Below are 12,253 nucleotides of genomic sequence, written 5' to 3'. Positions count from 1 at the left end.
TAAGATTCACTATCAGTAGTAAAAATATATAAAGTATAAATGAATTCTTTCATATGCAAACCAATACTTGAATGTTAACATGTAGTCGCTGGAGCTTTGCTAAAAACAGAAATATTGCTAGTTGGCTTAAGACATTCTTTGGGGGAAAAAAAGCATAGGTTCAAAGATACACATAAGTTTACTTATTATAGTGGATACATTAGAACCTGCTTAATGTAAAGTTATAGAGAGGAGACTAATTATAAAACCTAAATATAAAAGAAAAAAATTGCAACTTCATTATACAGCACAATCCAGTTCTTCACTTAAAAGAAGGCTCTCTCACTGGGTGTTGTATGGAAACCAATTTGACAATAAATTTCATATATTAAAAAAAAAAAGAAGGCTCTCTCTATATAAAAGACATGCCAATGTGTTAATAGTCATTATTATAGGGTTTGAGGATTATAGTGATCTTTTTATTTTATTCTTTATATTTTTCTATATACGTTCCAATTTTATACTCTGTATAACCTTATTAAGTGTTCTTATTTTATTTTATTTTTAAACATGACTTTTAGAGAGCATGTGAGCAGCAGGGGAGGGAGAAAGAGAGAGAATCTCAAGCAGGCTACGTGCTCAACATGAAGCCCCGCGTGGAGCTCGATACCATGACCCTGGGATCATGACCTGAGCCGAATTCAAGAATCAAATGCTTATACACTGAGCTACCCAGGCACCCTTTTTATTAAGTATTTTTAAAAGAAGGAAAAAGGTTTTTGGAACTAGATACAGCTATGTGATTCTAGGCAAGTTACTAATAACAGTGACGATGACTACATTATATTGATTACCTACTATTTGGCAAATATTGAATGTATTTTATATATTTCATTACCCTATTTTATAATTGCCCAGCAACAGAGGCTTAATTATTTACTTTTACATATTAGGAAAAAGTCTCAAAACTTTTAAGTGGCTTGTATGCTAGTAAATGTTGCAGCCAGGATTAATACTGCAGTTTGCAGAATTTTCTGTATATACCATAAGGCCATTCCAAAATAATTTAACTCCCAAAGTTTGTGTTTCTTTACTGTAAAATGTTGGTGGTGGAATTGTGCATATTAAATGGCACAAGGAACATAAAGCATAGGACAAGTTTTTTTCCCATGAGATTTTTTTTTTTAGATATATTTTTAATGTTTTTTATTTATTTTTGAGAAAGAGTGTGCAAGCAGGTGGGGGCAGAGAGGGAGTGACAGAATCAGAAGCAGGCCTCTACACTTACAGCAGCAAGCTCAATGTGGGCCTTGAACTCATGAACCGTGAGATCATGACCTCAGCCAAAGTCGGTGCTCAACCAACTGAGCCATCCAGGCGCCCCTTCATGAGATCTTGTTATAGTTACAGCCTTCTGGCTTTTTTTTTTTTCAATCTAATTCTGCGCATATATATATATATATATATATATATATATATATATATATTTTTTTTTTTTTTTTAATGTTTATTCTTGAGACAGAGAGCATGAACAGGGGAGGGGCAGAGAGAGGGAGACACAGAATCCGAAACAGGCTCCACACAGAGCCTGGGCTCGAACTCACGAACTGTGAGATCGTGACCTGAGCCGAAGTCGGACACCCAACCAACTGAGCCACCCAGGCGCCCCAGATTCTGCACATGTATTATTCAAACTGTTGTTGAATATTTCCATTGACAACATTATCTGAAATTTACTATAATAGTAAACCTGTAAATTGCATTTCTTTAAAGAACAAAATCAGTTGATTGGCATTTTGCTTTTTATAGTTTTTATGTTTATATAGTGCATTTTTGCAGTCATTTTTGGAAGTTTCATTTTCATGAGAATCAATGATACTTTGTTAAAAGGAGCAAAGCTTATGTTTCTCAGCTTCCTTAAAAGATGTTTTAAGAAACTTAGTATTTTGTTAAATTTGCAAGGGCTTCTATTCCTCCCCTGAGCTCTGAACTAGTTGAGAGGTCAAAACAGTAAGCATATCCAGTTTTTTTTTTTCCTCTCCAGATATGCTAAAATCCCTGAGGTAGATAAGGGTCAAGAATATTACACCATTTGGGCTCCTTGCAAATGGAGGAAATCATTAGGAATGGGGGAAAGTGTTACTGTCAACATCTTTTTCAAGTTTCGTACTTTTGTTTAGAAGTTAGTGTAAAAGGCTGCTGAAACACCTAAGTATGGTGAATTGAGTCTAGCTGATGATAACTATTATAGGCAATATAATGTGTAGGTAGGTAGGTAGGTAAATATACATTGTTTACTTTGATGTTCAGAGTACACTGTTGCTTATGGGTACATGAAACACCACCTTCCAGAAAGTCCAGGACAACTATGATATCAATTATTACATTTAGGCTGTATATTTTTCTATTCAAGTGTCTTAATTTTGGATTTGGAAAATATGGACACTCTTCTCTGTGGGAAATAGAAAGAAATAGGAAACTATATTTAACTATAAGTTTACATTTTGACTGGTTAAAAAACATTCCATTAGACAGTGATCATGTAGACTTTTTGGTATATTTGAGCTATTACATAGTTTTCTATTACATGATTAACCACCATTTATTTTTCTGTTCTCCTACTGATAAATAACAAGATTATTCCAGTTTTAAAAAACCAACTTCAAAGTGATTGTTCTTTTTCTTTTTTTAATGTGTATTTATTTTTGAGAGAGAGGGGGGGATAGAGGATCCAAAGTGGGCTGTGCACTGACAGAAGCGGGCCCAGTGTGGGGCTCGAAACCATGACCTGAGCCAAAGTCGGACACTCAACCGACTGAGCCACCTAGGTGCCCCTCAAGTAGTTTTTCTGAGAGAGAGGAAGGGAAAGAATTGTGGCAGAAGGAAAATCTAATTATATGTTATATCTTTGAAAAATAAAGAGATTTGAAACAATTACAGAGGAAAAGACAGTGACATTCTGAACATGAAGTAAATTAACATTAACAATGTCTTAAGATATCTTTGTTTACCCTGCAGTTATGAAGATGCCCCTCCATATTTTCTTTTGAAAGCATTATTATGGGATGCCTGGGTGGCTCAGTCAGTTGAGCGTCCTACTCTTGATTTTAGCTCAGGTCATGATCCCAGGGTAATGGGATCAAGTCCTGCGTTGGGCTCTGCGCTGGGCATAGAGCCTGCTTAAGATTCTCTCTCTCTCTCTCTCTCTCTCTCTCTCTCTCTCTCTCTCTCTCTCTCTCTCTCTCTTCCTCTTCCTCCCTCCCTTCCTCTCTCCCTTCCCCCCTCCCCCCTGCCCCTTTTTCCCCTGAGCATGCTTGTGCGCATGCTCTCTCTCTCTCTCTAAGAAAAGAGAAGAAAGAAAAAGCATTATTGGTTTTACCTTCCCCAGTTTAGATCTGCAATTCATATAGAATTTTACTTTTGTGTGGAGCTGTAGGTAGGGTTCAAGATTCTTTGTTTTCCATGTGGATACAGATGACCAAGCGTTTGTTGAGAAGAACATTCTTTAAAGAAGGAGATTTTTTAATGATGGAAAATAATAGAACATGTTTGCTTGTTGAAAGATCATCTAGGCCTAGATCATTTTCTATATTCTAGGGAACTGATGGCATAGGAATGGGATAAGGTAAATGAAAGGACATAGTTTCTGAAGAGGAAAGAAACATTTTTGTGAAGGAAGGGATCCATAGCATATTTGTCTTTGCTTTGAAAGGGATGCACTTTAATTCTAAGAAGAGAAAAATGAATGCAAATGCAAGTTGGTTTATAAGCTTGGCTATGAGAAGACAATGGAATTCTCTGTGTGGTCTGCTCTGTTCATGAAATAAGGGTGGGTCTTGAGAAGGTAGGTATAGGAGGGAAGGACTGTGGAGGATTGAGGAGAAATGATAAAGTGTGAATGTCCAGTTCATTCATGTTCTTTCTTTCTCATATCTTCAGATTCTCTGAGAGAGAATTTGATTGGTTAAGTTAGTCACTATCCAGTATAGAGCCCCTTTTTTGGGGTAAAACCCTGAATTAAACCTTGTAATAGGTGACTAACTTGCCTGAAACGTTCATTTTGGATCAGATGTCCATCCTTAGTCTAAGTAGCTATGGGCCAGTGGTAATGCAGGGAACACATGGTATAAAACATGGCAACTTACACGTCTGTCTTTTGTTTAAAAGGAAACACTTCTTTCTTGGTTCCTCCAACAAAAGTCGTAGAATTAAGTCAGTGGTCCAGTTTGGATGACATGAACCAATCGCTGTGGTTAGGTGAATAGAAAACCGATTAGCCAAATTTGTGCCTTAACCCCTACCCCCTGGTGGAGCCAGCCCCATCAAAACCATTTCTTGACTGTGATGGAAGGGGGTTTCTCCAGAAAAATTGGATTGCTTTTACCAGAAAAGGAAGGAGCAGCTGTTAAGGAGATAAAAATATATTGGAATATAATGGAGAAAAGCATTCCTTGACCCTTTATCTTCAAAGGAGTATGATAGTCTCTTTTATAAAATCAGTGAATTAAAAACTGAAGCAATTATGTTTTAAAAGGTTTTAATCTTATTTTAGAATTTGTCTTTACTGTTAGTGTCTTTTGACTTAAAAACAAAACAAAACAAAAAAACAACGGACTATAGGTATTTCCTTTCAGCTTGCATTTCTTCTTTCTTTACCAGTTTGCAGTAAGGTATTTGGGAGAGGGTATTACTCCAAAGTATAAATTATTCATCACAAGAAGATAACTTTTGCAGACCTGGCAGTGGACCACACAGTGTTTGCCAGACTTTTCTTAAAATGTTTGACTTTAAACACAAAGAACATTGGAAATGGTTATCTTTCATCTTAAAATTGAAATACAATACCATTGCCTGTAAGATAGCTTCACTTTCTTCTGAAATCTCTTTCAGAATAGCATGTTTTTCAGATTGAATCAGTAGGATAGCATTGAAGGACAGGAAAATAATAAAATGTCCCCAGATTCTAAACTAGTTTTCTTAGGTTGAGGGCTATAGCTGTTTAGCAATAGAAGAGTTTGGCTTTCATCAGGTAAATCTGTGATCCTGGAATGATTTTTCATATAAAAAAGGGAAGTAGAACCAGAGAGAAAAACAAATGTTTTTGTATTTTGATTTACTCCTTAAGAGAAAGGAAGTAGAGCTAACCACATAGAAAAGTTCTTTTGTTATTTTGTGCTTTGCTCAACACATAGTGATTGCTCAGTAACAGCATCTGAATTTGTGAAGCATGGCTGAATATGTGATTTTTTTTTTTTGAAAATTCTTTTCCTATCAAGATTTTATTTGGTGGGATCCTGTAGTCCTAGTATGGACAAGAATATTTCTAACTTTACATAAACCTAAGGCAACTAGATTCATTGGTACTTCCAAGGAGTTAGCCAGCATTGGCCAAAATATATTGGTTAATCAGCATCGTATTCTCTTCCTTTCCCACAACTGAAAGCATTCCACTATCTTGCCTAACTATAATTTCCACTCTTAACTGTGAATAGTGAGCTAAAAAGACATTTGAGGAACATGTGTACCATGATAGAGGCTGAAACAAACAAAAAGAGTAGAGAAGTCCATATGACTTTTCCATAATTTGGAGAACAGAAGAAATCTTTTACATTTAATTTTAAATTTTATAGTAATACTGACTTTTTTGGGTATACAGTTCTAACGTTATATAGATTGGTGTGACCACCATCATAATCAGGATGCAGAACAGTTCTGTCACCCCCAAAAAACTCCTTTGTCCTGTCCCTTTATAGTCTACCCTCTTTCACCCATAGCCCCTGGCTGTTACTGATCTGTTGCCCATAACTATAGTTTGGTCTTTTCGAGAGTGTTGTATAAATGGAATCATACTGTACATAATCCTTTTAGCTTGGCTTCTTAAACTCAGCAGAATGCCTTTGAGAGTTATGCACTTTGGCATTTTGTTTGTTGGATAGGTGATTTGTTAATATTTTTTCCCATTCTGCAGTTTGTCTTTTCAGTCTCTTAACAGCTGTCTTTGTATATCAAAGGTTTTTAATTTTAATAAAGTCTTAATTTATCTTTTTATTTTCTTTTTAGGTTAAGCTTTTGGTATCATGTTAAGAACTCTACTTAATACAGGGTGCCTGGGTAGCTTGGTTGAGTGTCCAACTTCAGCTCAGGTCATGATCTCACAGTTTGAGCCCTACATCAGGCTTTGCGCTGAAAGCGTGGAGCCTGCTTCAAATTCTCTGTCTCCTTCTCTTTCTGCCCCACTCCTACTCATATGCATGCTCTCTCTCAAAAACGAGTAAACATTTAAAAATTGTTTAAGTAAGAACTGTACATAATCTCAGGTCATGAAGACTTTCTCCTATGTTTTCTTCTTAAAGTTTTATAGTTTTACATTTAGATCTATGAACTGTTTTTAGATAATTTTGTGTAAGCTGTTCTTACTCTTTAGGTTATGGTTCTGTTCTTTTTTTTTTTTTTTTTTTTTTGCATGTGGATATCTAGTTGTTTGAACAACATTATTTAAATAAAAACCTCTTTTCTCTATTGAACTGCTTTTGCACCCTTGTCAAAAATGATTTGACCATATTTGTATGGATGTATCTCTGGTCTCTTGTTTTCTGTTTCACGAATCTTTAGTTTGTTTGTTTTTAATGTTTCTTTATTTTTGAGAGAGAGAGCCCGCATGTGCATGCACAAGTGGAGGAGGGGCAGAGAGAGAGAGAGAGGGAGACAGAATCTGAAGCAGGCTCCAGGTGCTGAGCTGTCAGCGCAGAGCCCCATGCGAGGCTCAGACTCAGGAATGGTGAGACGCTTGAACTCAGGATCAGGTGAGACCTGAGCCAAAGTCAGACACTCAACAAATTGAGCCACTCAGGAGCCCTGTGTTTTTGTTTTTTTGTTTGTTTGTTTGGTTTGGTTTGTTTTTTTATGTTTATTTATTTTGAGAGAGAGTGAGAGTATGTGTACATGTGAGCAGGGGGAGGGGCAGAGAGGAGAGAGGGAATCCCAAGCAGGCTCTGTTCTGTCAGCACAGAGCACAACATAGAAAGAAAAGCAATCCCTAGATGTAGGTACACTTTTGGAGTTTTTTTGTTTGTTTTTTTTAACATGTATTCATTTTTGAGAGACAGAGCACAAGAGGGAGGGAGGCACAGAAGCTGAAGCAGGTTCCAGGCTCTGAGCTGTCAGCACAGAACCTGATGTGGGGCTCGAACCCACAAACTGTGAGATCATGACCTGAGCTGAAGTCGGACACTCAACTGACTGAGCCACCCAGGTGCCCCTGGAGTTTTTTTTTTTTTTTTAATGTTTGTTTATTTTGAGAGAGAGAAAGCAAATGTACGCACACATGTGGGGGAGGAGCAAAGAGAGAGGGAGAAAGAGAGAGAATCCCAAGCAGGTTCCACCCTGCCAGCGCAGAGCCTGATGTGGGGCTCAATCTCACAGTTTGTGAGATCATGACCTGAGCCAGAATTGAGAGTCAGACACTTAACCCATTGAGCCATCCAGGCGCCCCTGTTCCATGAGTCTTTGTATATATATCTCTGCCAGTAGCACACTGTCTTAATTATTTTAGTGTTAGGGTAAGTTTTGAATTAGTATTTCTTCCTACAGCTTTATTCTTCTTTTAAGAACTGTTTTTAATTATTCTAGTTCCTTTGCCCTTCCATATAAATTTTAGGATTAGCTTGTTTATATCTATAAAAAGTCCTGTGATTTTGATTGTAATTTCATTAACTCTGTAGGTCAGTTTATGGAGAATTGATATCTCTAACTCTGTCAAGTCTACAAAACTTTTTAAAAAGATTACTATCTTCATAGAGATGAGATATTATTACCTCAATGACCCCAAAATAGAATACTATAGGAAAAGGAACAACCAAATGACAAGAAAGAACTATGGAGTTTAAAACATGATACAGCTGGAAGTTAATTCCGTAGGATAGCTAGAAAATAAAGTTAAGGAAATCTCCCTGAAAGTAGAACAAAAAGGCAGAGGTAAGGAAGAAGAGAAAGATTAAAAAACTAGACAATATAGCTAGGAAATCCATTATCCAAATAATAGTTGTTCCAGAAAGGGAGAATACAAATGGAGAGGCAGAGATGATCAAAGAATTTGTCCTAGAACTGAATTAAGGAAATAGAGCTCCGTTTTGGAAAAGTGAATTTAAAAAAGAACCACACAACTTTATAGAAACAGAAAATAGAACGGTGGAAACTGGGAAGAGTTATCATTTAATGGGAACAGACTTTCAGTTTGAAGTGAAAAAGTTCTGGAGATTCGTGTTGGTGATGGTTACACACCAATGTGAATGTACTTAATGCCTCTGAACAGTACACCTACAAATAGTTAAAATGGTAAATTTTATGTTAAGGTCAAAAAGAACAAGAGAGGAAATAATAGCCGAAGAAAGACTTCAAAAAAGTTTTGAAAGCCTGACAGCAGTTGCACAAAAGACAACTGATTTATTTAGCAAAACTAAACTGATGAATCAGAGGTCAAATCAACAATTGTGAAAGAAAAAAAGGCAGGAATTGAAGGCACAGGTCTCTCTAAATGAAGAAGGGACATGGCTAAAAACAGCAGAGATTTAAAAATCTTGATGAGGAGTAAAAGATCAGCCAGATCCTGTATCCATTCTGTGCAGCTGAGCTATTGCTCCATTTCTGTGCTGGGAGAAGACAGGAGATAATATCATCTGCACAAAGTTTGACAGAAGCACAAGGACAGACAGCAGAGAGCGATGCACCATTCTGGAAATGACTTTAGGTGGAAATATACATACTATGTAGTGAGACCTACCCCAGCTGCTTCTTTCCTCCATTTAGCCTGAGGGAATAGGTGTAAACATTCTGCAGCTGGTCTGCCCAGCCAGTTTCATGCTACAGTGCAACCTGCTTGTTGCCAAGCTTTGTTATTATAAATAATGACAAAATAAGCATTAGTGTACAGGTCTCTTTGTGTACCTGTCAGGGGTTACCTAGGACAATATCTGCTAATTTTTTGTAACCATAACCCACCGTAAGAAGTAATTTTATTTATCATAACCTGGGTATACACATATACATACATGCTATATGTATCTTTGTGTGTGTGTGTGTGTGTGTGTATTTATTTGAAACAAAAGTTTCACAGAACTACCCTTACTACACAAATATGCTCTGATATTTTTAGCTTATTAAAAGAAATAGTTTGGCCCTGATGTACCTCATTTAAATATATAAGCAAATTGTGTGTGTGTGTGTGTGTGTGTGTGACACGTATAAGAACATATAGACATGAACTGTCTATAGAAGTAGAATTCCTAGGCCTACTATATATTCATCTTCAACATGAACACATATTAGAAAATTACAAAATCATTGCTCCAAATTCTACTTCACCAGCAGTGTTTAAGCATGTCAGCTAGTGTTTCCAGACTCTTCTACTAATCCCACATTCCCAGTGTGACACTGTATGTATGCTGACCAATCTTTATTTTTAAATCTTTTCATTCTTCCTCTGTAAACTATGGAAACCTTAAAAGGTCAAAACTCTATTCCCTAGCTCTCCTTGCAGTTAGAAGTAGCCATATGGTCCAATTCTGACTAATGTAGCACACAAAGCTTGTAGTCTGGAGCTGTAGCAGCCATTTTATGACCACATGGGTGAAAACAGCATGCTAAGAATAATAGAGTATAACAACAGGGGGGTGCTCAGGACCTTGATGACATTGTGTAGCTTATATAAGAACTCTGGGTTATTTCCTTCTGGATTTATAGTTACATGAAAAGAATAAACCCTTCTGTTTAAGCCACACTTACAGGATTTTGAGTATTCACTCTAATGTCAATTGCTTGTTAGTTCCTGTAGTAATTAGCTTAGACTAAATTATGCCATAGAGACAAATAACCACAAAATTTAAGTGGCTTATAATAAAAAGCATTTCTTGGGGCGCCTGGGTGGCTCAGTCGGTTAAGCATCTGACTTCGGCTCAGGTCATGATCTCGCGGTTTGTGAGTTCAAGCCCTGCGTCGGGCTTTGTGCTGACAGCTCAGAGCCTGGAGCCTGTTTCGGATTCTGTGTCTCCCTCTCTCTCTCTCTCTGACCCTCCCCCATTTATGCTCTGTCTCTCTCTCTGTCTCAAAAATAAATACAAACGTTTAAAAAAAAAAAGAAGCATTTCTTTTTTCATTCACTTAAACATGTCAGCTGCAGATCTGCTTGAGGTATGCTCCTATGTCTTCATTCTGGGACCCAAGGTGAAGGATAAATTGCTGCCAGGGTCTTGTTGACAATGAGAAAAAGAGTGATGGTAGAACCACATGAGGGCTCTTAAAACTTTGGTTCAGAAATGTCATTTTTCATTTCTATATACATTTCATTGGCCAAAGCAAGACAGGTGGCCAGAAGTGGCATAAATGGGTAGGGAAGTATAATCTTTTTTTTTAAACATATTTTTTAAAACTTTTTTTTTAATGTTTATTATTTATTTTTGAGATAGGGAGGGAGAGAGAGACTGACAGAACATGAGCAGGGGAGGGGCAGAGAGTGAGGGAGACACAGAATTCAAAGCAGACTCCAGGCTCTGAGCTGTCAACACAGAGCCAACATGAGGCTTGAACTCACAAACTGAGTTCACCTGAGCTGAAGTCGAGTGCTTAACTGAGTGAGCTACCCAGGTGCCCCAGAAGTACAATCTTTCTATAAAGGAGGGGAGTGAATAATTGGAAACAATAATACTACTGTCACTATATCCTTTTGCATTTTTGTTCTTACTAGTTTATTAAAGCTCTTTATACATTCCGGATACTAAACTTGTGAGTTTAGCTTTTACACTTAGGTCTGAGATCCAGTCTTTTTTTTTTTTTTTTTTAAGTGTTTATTTATTTTGAGAGAGACAGGCAGAGAGAGGATCCGAAGCGGGCTCTGTGCTGACAGCAGACAGCCTGATGCAGGTCTTGAACTCAGAAACCATGAGACCATGACCTGAGCTGAAGTGGATGCTTAACTGACTGAGCTACACAGACACCCCTGGGATCTAAGTTTTCCATATGACTAAACATTTATTCTAGCATCATTTGATAAAAGGACTTAATTTCCTCCCATTGGATTGCCTTGGCACCTTTGTTGAAAGTCATAGTGCTATTTAAGTTTAAGTCTATTTGTGAGCACTTTATTTTTTGACATTAATCTATCTATTGAAACTTAGGACAGTACCACACCATCTTAATATTGAAATCAGGTGATAAAATTTTCTGATCTGTTCCCTTTTTCAAGATTGCTTAGGATTTTCTGGGATTTTGCAATTCTATATTTAGTCTTCCAATCTATGAACAAGGTTTATCTCTCCATATTTTTAGGTCTTTAATCCCAACAATACTTGTTTAAGCACAGAAGTCTTTCACTTCTTGTGTTAAATTTATTTTTAAATATATTTTTGATGCTAAATAGAAATTGAATTTAATTTTTTTTTTCAACGTTTATTTATTTTGGGGACAGAGAGAGACAGAGCATGAATGGGGGAGGGGCAGAGAGAGAGGGAGACACAGAATCGGAAACAGGCTCCAGGCTCTGAGCCATCAGCCCAGAGCCCGACGCGGGGCTCGAACTCACGGACCGCAAGATCGTGACCTGGCTGAAGTCGGACGCTTAACCGACTGCGCCACCCAGGCGCCCCTAGAAATTGAATTTAAAATTCTTATTTTCCAAATGCATGCTGCTACATTTGGTTTTATTTTTTTTTCCAAATTTAATATTGGTGATTTTTATTGTGTGAAGTAAATTCCTAAGATTGTATCAAGGGAAAAATGTGACTATCATATTTACCAAATAACTACCTCAATTTGGTACATTTCTCTTCTTTTTCTCCCTCTACCCATGGCATTTATTTATTTATTTATTTATGAATAAATTTGACACATTAACATTATATATGTTTAAGAGTTTAAGATGTACAACATGTTATTTTGATACATGTATATGCTGTAATGTGATTGCCAATATGGCGATATTTATCACCTTACATGATTACAATATAATCATTATTGTCTATATTCATTATACTGTGCCTTAGATCTCTGTGTCTTATTTATTCCTCATTACAGGTTTATACCCTTAAACACCATTACTCTTATCTCTCACCCTCGTAACCACTGTTTTACTCTCTGGTTTTTTGTTTTTGTTTTTGTTTTTTAAGACAGTGCACGAGCAGGGAAGAGGGGCAGAGGGAGAGAGAGAATCTTTAAAAAAAATTTTTTTTTTTTTAGTGTTTTTTTGTTTTTGAGACAAAGACAGAGCATGAGCTGGGAGGAAGAG

General features: G+C 36.9%; 1 protein-coding gene across 3 annotated transcripts in view; it reads left to right on the top strand.

The window, feature by feature from the left end:
- The window catches only part of ANKIB1 (ankyrin repeat and IBR domain containing 1), a 145,200-nt gene that overhangs the window by 15,657 nt on the left and 117,290 nt on the right, over positions 1-12,253 (top strand). Inside the window, exon 2 of one of the 3 annotated variants that reach the window (XM_053218469.1) lies at positions 561-788. The exons of the other annotated variants lie outside the window; for them this stretch is intronic. The gene's annotated coding sequence lies outside the window, so the exon portion shown is untranslated. The remainder of the gene's footprint in view (positions 1-560; positions 789-12,253) is intronic. 3 annotated transcript variants of the gene reach the window in all.

The sequence above is a fragment of the Acinonyx jubatus genome, chromosome A2, assembly GCF_027475565.1.
Source record: "Acinonyx jubatus isolate Ajub_Pintada_27869175 chromosome A2, VMU_Ajub_asm_v1.0, whole genome shotgun sequence".
Lineage (NCBI taxonomy): Eukaryota > Metazoa > Chordata > Mammalia > Carnivora > Felidae > Acinonyx > Acinonyx jubatus.
The sequence above is the reverse complement of the archived record's forward strand: the minus strand, read 5'-3'. Positions and strand labels throughout refer to the sequence as shown.